The sequence below is a fragment of the Homalodisca vitripennis genome, chromosome 3 (assembly GCF_021130785.1).
Source record: "Homalodisca vitripennis isolate AUS2020 chromosome 3, UT_GWSS_2.1, whole genome shotgun sequence".
Classification (NCBI taxonomy): Eukaryota; Metazoa; Arthropoda; class Insecta; order Hemiptera; family Cicadellidae; genus Homalodisca; species Homalodisca vitripennis.
Window position 1 is genome coordinate 101,510,171 of NC_060209.1, and position 15,270 is coordinate 101,525,440.

Consider the following 15,270-nt stretch of genomic DNA (forward strand, 5'->3'; position numbering starts at 1 on the left):
TTTTTGCTTTAGTATTGATGGCCGATACTTAGTCAAACTTTCTCCAAATGAAACCTATTAATAAAACAGAGTTAACAGCGTGCTAAAGTATAAAGACTATGAACTATAAATTGTCTCTGCAATACCTCCCATTTATACGGGATCCCGGCGCTCGTGGAATCCAAGCCCAAATCACCAAACAAGTTTGAATTGATTTCAATCTAAATTTAGCTTAATATCAAACTTCAAGTTGCGCTCTAGACGTTCATGAGCTACAAAATAAATTACTCCAATATATGTAATCGCGAAAAGAAACGGCACAGCCCCCGGCCGGTCTTCTAGCCTCCGGTTCTACCGTACGACCAAATATCCGAGCTTGGGCGCCACGCAAGGCACAAACCAGTTATTTGGGACGATTCGCCATTTGAATATGCATAACTAGAATTCATGGTCGTCAACACCGCTGCCACCAGTGTCTAACTCAAGTAACTCGCAACAGAAAACCGAATACTACTAGAGTGCTAGCAAATTAGTGGCTTTGGCAGGGGTCTGGGTAGTTTTACACCAACGTACACACAGACACACGCGCGCATTTCAGCCCTGTAGTTTACTTTAGTGCACCTGCGTAATCAAACCAAGATTTTTGTAATTTGTATTTAATTAGTATACACAGATTGTAAACATTATAACAAGAAAACAGTACCAAACAATGTACAAAATACTGAAATTGTCAAAGAGTATTGAGAGTATTGCCACTGAATAAGCCCGGATGGAAAACAGTGGGTGCTAGGCTAGGACCCCAACCTCTGCGAACAACCCTTCGGCCCGTAATCCCTAATTTCTAATACTGGAAATGGTTCGAAAATATTTGACATTGCTTGAACAGATACTGACTACAATATGCACAATCGCGAAATGTAACCTGATTGCCGATGTTTTAAATAGAGTTCAAACCTGTTAAATGTTTTTGAAATTTCGAAGATTGGTCCAGAACACAAGCAGTTATGTGAAGTTATGCTGGAGATGAGGAAGATGAGGTTCGGCCAGTACACTTCTGTACCGTCCTCGATCAATCCAGTCAGAAATCAGAAGCACCCGGTTAGACTAGATTGGTTGGATAACCTCGGACTTCAACATGCGCGAGTATAATTTAATTTGTAACCACTGTTAACTATTACTAATCACCATAATCAGAGAGATGTCGCCTAAGTGATTCATCTACAAAATTAATTAATGGGATGGTTTAAGATTATTATAATTTCAGAATATCTTGAATGTTACACAATAATAAATAGTCTTTAAACTCGTTTTAGCTGTTGTAATTTACTAATCTGAACTTCTTTAATTTTTCCCGTACATTTAACAAAAAATCTTGGACTAATCTTATTCTTCTCTAGAAAAAAGATAAGACTTACTCTAAAGAGACCACCCTTAAAAACGGAAAAATAAAGTATCCGACAATAAATCCTAAAATGTTTAAAATCTCTTTGCGAAAACAAAACACATTGTGATTTTCTTCTATTCCCCAATAATAATAAATAATAATTAAATAAACAAATACTAATTTATAACTTGAAGCAAGATTAGTATTGACTGAGCACCTTTGCGATAACTTGTTGCCTAATGATTTGTTTGGCCCACCAATGTGTTTGTATGTTATCTCGGCTAAACATTAGAAGGAACAAACACGGAAATATTCATGTATGTGTCAGGTTCAACAAACCCTAGTTTGTCAACAATTAATGAACCCACCAGTTTACAAGAGAAATATATTCGTTTAACAATAACAAGAATATCTTTATGTTAGAAAGAACTTAAAATAGAATGAAATAATAACCCTTACAATTGAACAAAACACTATGTATACCATATAACACAAATATGAAATTCTTACAGAAAAAATGTCATAAACATTTACAGTTTTGCAAGATACTACATACAGTATACAAGATACTTTAAACCTAGCGAAAATACCTGTTACTACTTAGACCTAGTTATTTTCAATTTATCCAATCTTACCTACATCATACATTTAATTATTTAAAAGGAACCTTGAAAATATTAAAACATATTTGTATTAAAAACAATTGTATACAGAACAAGTATGTGTTTGTATTATAACGTGTTATGTGGTAGTCCAGATCGGAAAATATTTCCCACTCCCCAGGGTTGATTTCTAACAACAACATCAATTGTATAGAGTACAAGTATTTGTTTGTATTGTAACGTGTTATGTGATAGTCCAGATCGGAAAATATTTCCCACTCCTCAGGGTTGATTTCTAACAACAATAATTGTATAGAGTACAAGTATTTGTTTGTATTGTAACGTGTTATGTGATAGTCCAGATCGGAGAACATTTCCCACTCCTCAGGGTTGATTTCTAACAACAATAATTGTATAGAGTACAAGTGTTTGTTTGTATTGTAACTTGTTATGCGCTAGTCTAGACCGGAAAATATTTCCCACTCCTCAGGGTTGATTTCTAGCAACAATAATTGTATAGAGTACAAGTATTTGTTTATATTGTAACTTGTTATGCGGTAGTCTAGACCGGAAAGTATTTCCCACTCCTCAGGGTTGATTTCTAACAACAATAATTGTATAGAGTACAAGTATTTGTTTGTATTGTAACTTGTTATGCGCTAGTCTAGACCGGAAAATATTTCCCACTCCTCAGGGTTGATTTCTAACAACAATAATTGTATAGAGTACAAGTATTTGTTTGTATTGTAACTTGTTATGCGCTAGTCTAGACCGGAAAATATTTCCCACTCCTCAGGGTTGATTTCTAACAACAATAATTGTATAGAGTACAAGTATTTGTTTGTATTGTAACTTGTTATGCGGTAGTCTAGACCGGAAAGTATTTCCCACTCCTCAGGGTTGATTTCTAACAACAATAATTGTATAGAGTACAAGTATTTGTTTGTATTGTAACGTGTTATGCGGTAGTCTAGACCGGAAAGTATTTCCCACTCCTCAGGGTTGATTTCTAACAACAATAATTGTATAGAGTACAAGTGTTTGTTTGTATTGTAACTTGTTATGCGGTAGTCTAGACCGGAAAGTATTTCCCACTCCTCAGGGTTGGTTTATTAACAACAATAATTGTATAGAGTACAAGTATTTGTTTGTATTGTAACGTGTTATGCGGTAGTCTAGACCGGAAAGTATTTCCCACTCCTCAGGGTTGATTTCTAACAACAATAATTGTATAGATTACAAGTATTCGTTTGTATTGTAACGTATTATGTAACAGTCCAGATCGAAAAATATTCTGACTTGAAAATATGAGAATAAATTTGTAAACTCAATACACCCGTAAGAGATTAAAACATGTGACATTTACACATGTAGCCTAGCTATCAACACATGCACCATTTTATAGTGACTTTGTGTGTAGAGTTTATTATTCAAACACTGATATGAAAAATAATTTAATGAACAAAATATGATACCGAAAAGATTTCATACGTAGTCTAAATTTTACATAATATGTTTTCACAAGAATGAATTCTATGATAAGTAATTTTGCTGTCAACCTCAGAATGTTTGCCTGTCAGTTCTCAGGACATCTAGAGAATGGAATGAGCTATAGATGTGAAATTTGTACGTCGTGTGGCGTACTCTTCCACCTTCTGTTGTATCCAGAACACAAGCGAGAAAGTAGTTGGCAGACAGTAGTGCACTCTGTATAAACAACTGCTTGTATTCCATCAGCTGTTCAGCTAATAATTTGGTAGTACTGATCAACTCTTTCACTGCACCGTGTAAGAGATGTGTCTTAAAATAAGAGGCATTCTAGAGCTGTTATTGGCTGAGCGACAGCGAAGCTTATCACTCGAGGTGCTGGAAAAATGCTCTGTCTGTCCGAATGGCATCTCGGAAACGAAATTATCTATAGACTTGAAAGTTTGTATGAAGCTTCCTCTCTATATTAGCAACACTGGCTGAGTTCGATGTGGTGGTGCATGTCACACCATGGGATTTGGCTGAATGTTACCAAATATTTGTATATCTATTGGTCTTAATGGCTAATGATCATAACAACGAGAAAATAGCAGAATAAGAATAAATTTGTTACTGATTACATTGATATAAGATTTTTATACACGTGATGATTTTATTCACCGAGTAAGAACAAAAAAGTCGATGTTAAAAGTCAGTTTCAAGATTTGAATTTACTGCACTCTTGGTTTGTTGTACCCTCTACAACTCACCACAACTTTTTGTTTATTTGAACACATCTATAAAATCTAACAATAAAAAAAGTTGAATTTATCATGTGACCAGGTATATTGAAAAACATTTCATTTGCAGACGTTACGTTTTGACTTCATTGAAACTTCATTTCAAAATAGAAAGGATGAATACCATGATGGTGGATACGGAGGGAATCTGATTGAATAGCACACTACTTAAGGGATATGGAATACATCAGAATAAATATAAATTTAAATAAATTTGACAGGCCTAAATTCAAAGTAAAAAATGTATCTTCTGAATTTTTAAAATGCTGTTAAAAAATTTATTTTTTCATTTAAGGGCTCTTGTGAGAGAAGATTCTATCCCACTCATCCTCCCGTAGTTACGCCACTGGGCAATTTCCTAAGTGCCTATACGAATTAAATATCCTGGTTCATAGACGAATAATAAAATAAATATACATTTATTGTGGAGGTATTGAGTTCATTCAAATATCATCCATTCAAACCCAGAAATCGAAGGAGGACATGGTAATTAAAATGGGATAGACTACTTAAAACAGTGTAAACCTGCTTTATTATTGTTAATATTTTTTATGCGATCATAACCAATACCATGTACTCTACACAAAATTGTAAAAAACAATAACGAATTTTGTAACAATGTAGAAAGAGAATTCCCGACCGTGTCCTTGACTTAGACTGGGGTCACGATGTACAAAATACAGCGGAGATTTAAATGCTGGACAAGCAAGGACATCTTGGCGATCATCGTGGCACGTGATGTTAGCTCTGACTACCTGACTTTCTTCTCCTTCTCAGCAGAAGTTTCTTTTGCTTTAATTATTTTTCAGATTAAGATTTCCTTATTTTTGACTAATTTTTGTTTGGAGTGTCACAAACACTAACAAAAGTAATTTTTGTCTTATTTCTTCACCTTTTCTTCAAAGTAAGTTTCTGGTTGTTCAGAGAATAAATCCAGGCACATTTTAAATAATCCAAATATGAATGAATCAGGATCTAAAAAAATAAATGCTAAAATATCTTAAACAGCTCTTTTAAAGTAATTGGCCACTGCACAATTTAATTCTCAATTTTAGAAATAGGGAAATACTGTAAGAAAAACGTGACAATTTAATAGCCAGTCACCAAGTTAAAATACACATCCTAGATTAAATAGTACGTTTACTTCTATAAGCAAAAATAATGGAACTTATTTTTATTTCATAACAATTCACACACGCTAACATAAATTTTGAAAATAGTACATTGTGCCCTTAATGTACGGATATTATAGGAAACTGTTCAATAATTAATGTTCGATAACGCTCAGTAAATGGTGAGACAGAAAACTTGCATCAAACAGACGCTCTTGTACACAAGTAAACGAAATGCCAAATTCTAATGACCCACCAACCATGTTACGTATTCTACTTCTTGTGAAGTGTTACTTTCACGCAAAAACCTCTCCTATTGGACAGTTATGTTAATGTTTGCAGTTTTTATGAGCACTACTATGTTACTAAGACATTTACTACTTTAATTGAACGTGCGCTTACAAAGAAGCCGCTGGCTCGTTAAAAACTCGTTCAAAAACAAGTTTAAAGTAAGTGGTCTTTCTGGCGATTCGATTGCTATGTATTGGATATTAAAACAAAATTGGGCTATTTTTATTGTTACTGTTCAGTCTTTTACGATTTCTTGACCAGTACCATTTGTACGGATTATCACATAAGGCGTCATTGTTTGCAATAATAGTTCATAGCAATTACTTGGTTACCAAAGAATTTAACTTAAAAAACTCTTTAAGTTAAACGAAGAGTCTTGGTTAATAACACCATAGGCTAATTGTTACTACACCAGTTTATTGATATATCAGAATAATTTAATGCAGAGTTTATACAGTTGGTCCCCTGGCTCAAACCTAAAGAGAAAATTCAAACATTGTCTACTAAATATAGGTCAGTTTTGGGAGATAAGTACATTTCTGCATTTTCATCTGCGTCCACAAACGGAGACATTTAGGATTTATCGACATTAAGAATAAAATTATATATCTTTCTCTAACGTTTAACAGAGATATCTAATTAAAGAATTGTTCTTGCTAAGTCTGAATAAACACAAAATTACTAAGAAAAGTCCAAAATTATGGAGACTATGGCACGAAAATATGAACAAATAATACATTAAAACTTTCACTGTTGGTCTATACTGAGTGATGATAACTTATACTAATGAAAGCGAGTGCTATAACAAGGAACTGATAAAAATTTAAATTAAAAACGCCTATGTTTTAACTAAGCAGTATGTTAAATACACGTGAGTTCAGATCTTGAAATGGTCACATTTTAAAGTACTAATGACCAAGAATAGTCAGTATTTCTTAACTAAAGGGGAATCTTACCAGTGTAAAGTCATTATAACCGTAGGTTTGTTTTACCATTGTTTTGTTGAGTACAACTCTGATTTAGTTTACAAACCTTTTTTTTGTTATTTAGGAACAAGTGTATTAACCAGACTCAAAATTTTTCCTCAATCAAACCAAAAGGAAGTCATACACACACTCGTTTTATACACGCAGTTTTTAAAGTATTTCTTTGCAAAAGGTCTACAAGTGTTGCTATTTTTTTCAAAGTTAAGGTTTTGCTTACAGTACATACGACAATTCCTTGCATATGAAGCTCTATTCTACTAGGCAAATGTTAAAAATTATTTTTTAACAATTTTGTATTTTAGGATCGCAATATACTGTGACTATTCCAAAAACCAAGATTAGAATAACTGTAATGCGAAATTTCAAGAGAAAAATATACTTCTCATACCTTAAACAGGATTTTAAGAAATTTATTTTCACAGAAATGTAGTTTATATCTGTTACAAACCCGAAAAATATAATGAAGAATTGTTTTATGTAGAAACCACATAATTTGCATGTAAGATGTGTGTTCTTATGCATTCATCAAGAAATGCCTATCCTGACTGTGTCTGTACAATGCACGGAAACGAATGTGTTATTCAAACTATTGCAAAGTTTCTTGTTACCTTTCTTAACAGCAACATTCAGCTAGTTATAAGCTAAACAATAGCAAGTCAAGCTGTATATTCCATTTCTAACCCACCCCAATGTGTTATTCAAACTATTGCAAAGTTTCTTGTTACCTTTCCTAACAGCAACATTCAGCTAGTTAAAGCTAAACAATAGCAAGTCAAGCTGTATATTCCATTTCTAACCCACCCCAATGTGTTATTCAAACTATTGCAAAGTTTCTTGTTACCTTTCCTAACAGCAACATTCAGCTAGTTAAAGCTAAACAATAGCAAGTCAAGCTGTATATTCCATTTCTAACCCACCCCAATGTGTTATTCAAACTATTGCAAAGTTTCTTGTTACCTTTCCTAACAGCAACATTCAGCTAGTTAAAGCTAAACAATAGCAAGTCAAGCTGTATATTCCATTTCTAACCCACCCCAATGTGTTATTCAAACTATTGCAAAGTTTCTTGTTACCTTTCTTAACAGCAACATTCAGCTAGTTATAAGCTAAACAATAGCAAGTCAAGCTGTATATTCCATTTCTAACCCACCCCAATGTGTTTTTTACTGGGAGAAACATTGTTAGATCGATTGGCAACTTCCAAATCGTATATAGCATTGGTATTAAATGTTTCTCCATCTCTATACATTGTCAACATTTGGACAGTGTCATTCTCTTAAAACTTTTTAAGAAATTCAATGCCTACTGTAGGTACTTAGGCCACTATTTTTAGGCACAGTAACTTATATCAACCCAGTTGTAGTTTGTGGACTATACACTCGATTTATAACATTTTAGCATTTATTGAACATTTAATATGAGGTAAAAAACATGTTTTGGAAAAATGTACTATTTATTGCCAACGATTTTGATGCAATTACATTTATTTCCCAGAGAGCCTTTTCTTTTTAAATAAAAACATATTCACTTTACAGATCAAGTTGTTTTACTCTATTTTACAATTGTATCATTCTAATTCTAATTACAGTAATTTTCATCCAATAACTGCATGTTATAAGTTATTAAACACTGTTTAGAAAGCAAAGTTTTCAAGGCTCTACTAATTTTTATTAAATGTCCACCATTCATGGCCTATGTTCACCTGTTAAGAATTGCATGAAGCAACTTTGTTCTTTCAAACATCTTTTAAAAGAAGATTAAAAATCTACTTTTTGTAAAATGCAATTTTTGCAGAATAGAGCATGTTTACATTTTCTAGAACTCTATTCTGATTAAGTCTAGAATAGTCATATAGGTGGCTGTAGTAATGAGGAAGTAGAACATAAAATGTCTAGTAAACAAAATATGAGTTTTAGTGCTATAATGTTGGTCAGAATAAAATCATAGAGCATTTCTTGCTTCCTTTCAAGTCCATAGGCTTTCTCAATATGGACCACTCCATTCCAGCTAGGGATTGGAATTACAAATATGAAATGTCACGTGACTAATACAATTTGTGATATAAAAAAATCGTGTCTTAAAAGAAAACCACATTTCTTACTTTATTTTGAATTTTACTTCATAATGATTCAACATTGTACTGTAGAGATTGATGCAACCTAGAGTCAGCATATGGTATTTCCTTTTATACAATTTGTTTAGTACAAATCATGAATAGCCTACTTCTTAAATCACTCCTCCCATACTACATACTAACTTTATCACTTTGCTCCGCTTCTACTTTGTACTTTGCTTCATAGTGCTTCCTTGGAGATGGACCGAAAGGTGATGCATAACATACTTCGCCTCACAGGACCAAATATTCTTGGAAAGTGAACTTTAAAGGATGTTAATAACATTAGGTACTCCTTAAAAGTTGGTATTTAGGGAAGAATCCAAGAGCATTATCTGCAAAATATAAGGAGTAGATTTTTAAAAGTTTAAATATATTGTATACAATGTCATAGACAGCTAAAACACCTGTGACTACAAAATTGATCCATGTGGAATTCCATAACTTGGACCTGTAATTTGGAATTTTAACTCTGAACTGTTCTTATAATTCATGAATTGAAGTTTCCCCACCTATGAAGTTAGCTATTGTAGGACAGAACTTCTTAGTCCTAAACCTCACTAATGTATTAATCATTACGGGATCAAATCAATCAGACTTTAAAGTGGCCTGAAAAGTAGTCAATTATAACGTTGGAGCTGTCTTCAATTGATACCACAACAATTTATTTGATATAGCCTACCTATAATCACTATTTACAAGAGCTCATTTTGTTTATCTTATTATTTTTGCCTATATCAATAACAACTTCTGTTTGAGTATTGTTTCCCAAGCTTCCAGACTGTAGTAGGTACTGATCCCATTATCAGTCTTTCAAAAATTTGAAAGACTGACAGTAGGAGTGAAATTTGACAATTATTTCCCATTGTTTTTTTTATTACTTTCTAATACTTTCTGGGGGAAATGATGGATTTAGTAAATAATTTATTATACGTGTAAGCAGTGATTGTAATTAAACAACAATCCCACCAAATAACAAATCTAAACCCATATACTTTACGTGTTTTATCAACAATCAAAAAATTTAATACTTTTTATTGTTAGTAGGTCAGCGTCATTGAGAATGATATTGACATTGATAAACATCTCACATTTTAAGATAGAATAAGTGAAACACAAACTAATACCAAAGAAGAAGGTAAGAAATTGCTAAAAACTTTCCAAATCCTACCTTTTATATTGTATCACTCCGTTCCGGGGGTCTAAAGAAGCGATTCAGGTGTAGCTGCATGTTGACAAATATCACAGACAATACATCCAAGATTGGCACAATAAACTATGAGAAAATTTCAATCACTAGGCCTTATCAGTAAAACCCACTTCATCGTAACCGATCACTGAATCACAGCTCACATAAATGTAAGAGGAAACACTCCGCAATCGTAGCGTTGTCAGATTCACTTCAACCTCCCACGCCGCTCGTACAACATCGCGTGTACTGCACTGACACAGAGTAACGCTAGGAACCCTTGTAAATTTCAACTACCGCATTCCACTGGATCGAAAATCGCCTATTACTACCGGCACTGCACGCTTGCGTCTGAGAGTTCCGAGTCCGAGCTACTGTACGCCGCACTGCGACGCTAGCGCTCCCGTGGCCGGTGGGGGACAAGCGAGATAGTCGGCTGCATTCCACAGCGGGCTCGGTGGCGAGGCTACATTCCTCCGGTAAACACGTCGGCCGTTGCGTCCTCGAGCCTCGCACAGGGTCCACTCACATAACATACCTTTTCCCCACTCTACTACATTTAATCATTCAACATGACATTCCTGAAGTGCGGCCACAAAACGAACCAATAGCGATGGTTCGAACGCCACGCGGCACGCCGCCGCTCCTCTCACATCTTGCATCAACCACGACGTGAATTGGGACGAAGTCAAGGTCCAGTTCGTGTCATTTTTACGAGGGAGGTCACTCATTGATTGAAGCGGTTCCTCGGGATTTCCCGGTCTGGAGAGTTTAACTATATTCAATCACAGATTCCTAGTGCGTTTGAGTCACGTGTAAGTTATAGGATTGTAACAAAACAATGTTTCATTTTTAAATCACGAGAGAAGCTTTTCAATACAGGCCATGCCCATAAGATAAAAAACACTAAAGCGAAACTAAAACTCATTTAATTATTATGAATGATCACGTGGTGATGTTTTGTGACTTTTAGGAATGTAGTACCTTCCTTTTTAGTTCCTGCTATTGGCTGTGCATCATCTTTCTCAAGATATTGGAATGTACTCATGCAGTTTGCAGATGTCACACGATGTCTTCAAATCTATTCACGATTCTTAGTAAAGTTAATCCAACATTACTTTAGCATTCAGTTTTCACAGCATGTAAGAAAACCTAAATCTTTTAGATCATTGTGACGACTTGGGTATTGTTGTTTTGATTGTGAGTATTACAATCCAATTGTGTCAGTTGGAATATGCCGGACTTCATTTGAATAGAAGAAAATTTAAACAAAATATTGTTCATTTATATCATTAATGACAGTTATAGTTTTTTATTAAATTCTGTATCACAGCTGTATAAAGTTGTGGTTAGGTGGATGTACAATATTTGTTTGATCTCTCGTGTTTTTCCAGCATGCACACTGATGGTCGCAGGCATTCATAACCAGACTCTCTAGACTTTTGAAAATTAATTTAAACAATCATCCATAACTTCATTTAACTACATAAAAAAACCAACTAACCTAACCATAACTTCTTTCTAATTTTGTATCTACATACAACCAATAGTGCCAGTCCAACATTGTTGTTTACTCACAGTCTTTCAAGTGTGCAAATTTGTAAGTTGTCTTATTAAACTGTTTATGATTGTTCAGTATATGCTTATTTAATTTTCCTACCTGACTCGTACACTTTTCCCCATTTTTACATGTTTGGAAATATAAAGGTAGTGAGTTGTTATAATACAAGTAGGTCCTACTATTTTTTTGCTTTGGCGTTTCCTAAAGCAAGTAGCTCCATATTATTAATTGTTTCAATTTACTGAATAAATCAGGTTAATTTGCTTGCAGATTGTTTAATTGGTATACTTATTCTCGCGCCAAACCTTCCCTATTAGCCAACATTGCTGAGGAAACTGTATGTATCATGAGAAGTCTCTGTTGAAGCAGTTATAACAATTTAAGATTGGAACAGTATTACCAGCGCTTCTCCATGTAATATATACACTGCAGTCCCTACAATAAGCATAAACCTATGTGAAACTGAATAGACATTACATTCCCGAAACTCTTGTTTTGTTACTATACAATATATCCGAAGCAGGTTAAAAGTTTTTAATGAGTTGCTCAGTGATTTGTATTAGCGAAACCTATCACTCGAGGAGCTGGACAAATTTAATTTCTGTCTGTCCGTCCGGATGATATCTCGAAAACAAACTGAAATATAGACTTGAAAATTTGCACGAAACTTTGTTTCTAGATAGACAACTTCTAGTTCGATTATAGTGCATGTCACTCCATAAGATTGGACAGCGATAACATCTTAGCATGTGACATCGTAACATATGAAGGTTTAGTGTCAACGTTTTGCATGCATGTTGATAACGTGACATACATTGTTACGCAACACTTAGTGGGTCTATATAGCAGTAACATTTACTAATAATTCACCTACTTCACAGCGATTTTGCACTGAACGAACACTAGAGATTCGTAACTGCTTATAAGAACTTTTCCATTCTAAAAGATTCAGTACTTTGTTTTATACGATTTGTAACTTAATCTTTGTACTATCATTTTCAAGAGATTCGAACTCGGGACTACTAACGCTTTATGTCTAGAGGCTAAACAGTAGGCCTACTCAATATTCCCGTTTTACAAGAATAGATCACAACTTATTCTTGATTACACGATAAATCTGCGAATAACCGGCATTTGGTCTGTCGTGACCGTATATTGTACAGCTGTACTTGTGTAGAACGGCAAACACTCGGCGTCCACGAGAATATGCGGTGCGTGCGGAAATCCCATGCCGTCGAGCCTCTGCTGGGCTATAATTTTATGCGCGAGAAAACGCAAACAATGATAATATGTTAGACCTTCACAGCGCTGCAAAATGATGGTCTTAGAAGGACAACGTGCTTTGAGAATAGAATTTCCCTCTACATTGTTTTCAGATGTGAATGTTCAAGATAAACAACCACTTGCATATACTTATGTGCTCTTATAAACTGATGAAGGATTGGAAATGGTAAACGACCTGAAATGACGGTTTTCATCTACAATTTAAAATGTTGCTGTCCAAATGTATTTATAGTTCTATAATGGTATAATTTCCTAAAAAATAATGGTCGACCATTATAAATGGTTCTGTAAAAAAGAAACTTGAGGACTAAATCGGATATTGTCTTTACTAAGGTATTGGAATAGAAAGGAGGAAGGTAAAATCGTACAAATACACAATTTATTGCATATATACCTACACATGACAATATTTTAGAGTCCTGAAGTGGTCACCATTTTATGCTTCTCGCCTGTGCATATTCTTTAATAAAAAGTGAAGTACTGTATAAACAAGTAACCCTATAAGTGCCTAAGACAATTAGACACGTGCTGTACCACTAACCGAAAAGCTGCTAAGTGGTAAGCTTATTACATATTTTAATTTTTGTATTGTCAGTACATAAAATATCAAATTTACACATCTTCATTATGCCAATAGCCAATAACTTTAATACGTTTAATACGTGATGTGATCATAGCAAAATGACCAATAAACTATAACCGAGCATCGAGGACCATCGAGGCTGATACTTAGATGGGTGTTCTATTCGCTGATGTCTTCGTTTATGCAGTCATTATATTTACAAAACAATATATGTAAAATCTCGAGTGAAACGAACTGTCCCTTTATAGGAAGGAAGGTTCTCGTCATCAAAACCCTAACAGTTACGCATTAATTGCATTCCACGTCTAAAAGTAACTTGTACTTAATAATAAATATTGATATGTAAAATTAAATTTATAAATCCATGTTCCCAGTCAATGAATATTGCAAAATAGTTGAATGATTAAATAAATCGATTTTAATTAAATGAAAGAGATTATTAAAATTATACTTTTGAATATAACATTTTGTGGCCGGTACATAAATCATCAGTCTGATATTTTTTCAATCTGAAAAATTATTATTTAATCAATTCGGACATTAAGTAAGTTATAATACAGAATCAGATCTCCACACCATTTTAAGGAAAGAACTAAAGGAAGCAGGATTATACACAATGTAGTATGTAATAAACGTAGTGCTATGCTTTATGACTGTGACATCATATTATGATTGTGACCGAAGCCGTTGTATTGCAAATCCCGTTATAAGCCTGACGTGATTGAGTTCGACGTAGAAAGTATATTGAAAATCGTGCACTAAGGCTAGTGACATGTGGTGCCAGTGAAGCTAATGCATTTCAATACCACCCTGAGACGCAGTACCGACAAAGCCCGTGCATTGAAAATCTCGTCATTAGCCTCTCGAGATACAGTGCCAGCGAAGCTGGTGCATTGAAAATCTCGTCATGAGCCTCTCGAAATACAGTGCCGGTGAAGCTGATGCATTGAACGTCGTGCTCATGAGCCTGACAAGATAGGGTGCCAGCGAAGTTAGTTAATTACTAATCCGCCATGATCCTAGCGAGATTAGGATGTTAATTTTTTGTAATATTTTCACACTGAAAACTACTGAATTATTGGGAAAGACTTTACTTTGTTGTAATAACAAGTGATTGAAGAAAAGTTGACTTTGATTACTTTATTTCTTTACAAAGCGTGTTGTCATTTAGATGTATCGTCCTAACAGTGTATAATCTTAGAGGAGTAATACACTGACTATATTCTGCCAAGTAAAAAGTTAAACTAGCTAGCACAATAATTGGTTAACCCTTTACATAGTGTGTGTCCATTTAGATGCAAAATCCTAACAGTGTATAATCTCAGTGGTGTAATCCACTCATTCTATATTGCCACGTAAAGAGTTCAACTAGCCAGTACAGCAACTGGATAATCCTTTACATAGCGTGTATCCATTTATATGCAAAATCCAAATGGTGTATAAGCTCAATGGGGGTTTATTACTGTTTCCTTTCTATGTACTGCCAAGTAAACAGTCCAAGACCTAAAGTTGAACTTACTTTATACTGTGTTCTGTTGACGGGGTTTTTAACGCCGTGCCGTGACTAAATCCTAGAAAAATAACAAAATTAACTACTTGGTTTTCGTTATTTGTCGTTATGAATATTTGGGATGTTAAAAAAATATACAAAACATATCGTCCGGATGTAGGTTGATCTTATACGTACTGTGAACAGACAACATTATTCGTAGATTATAAGAGTAGGGTAGGATACGTCTTGGCGTGAAGAACAACTCACGATGTAGCTGCATGTAGAGCGCCTTACATTTCTTGCGCGTTACATGCAATACTTTGGAGTGAGTAATCAATAGTACTGGACAGTAGGCGTAGGCTATACGCAGTACATTCCAATACTATCTACTGATAGAGGTATAGTAGATGCAAATAGCGATGTTAAT

The 15,270-nt window shown here is 34.4% G+C and overlaps 1 protein-coding gene across 2 annotated transcripts in view; it reads right to left on the reverse strand.

Moving 5' to 3' along the window:
• Positions 1-10,306, reverse strand: part of LOC124357255 (protein expanded) — a 91,691-nt gene extending 81,385 nt beyond the window's left edge. For both annotated transcript variants that reach the window (XM_046808825.1, XM_046808824.1), the window contains exon 1: positions 9,906-10,306. The gene's annotated coding sequence lies outside the window, so the exon portion shown is untranslated. The remainder of the gene's footprint in view (positions 1-9,905) is intronic.
• Positions 10,307-15,270: the final 4,964 nt, after the last annotated feature.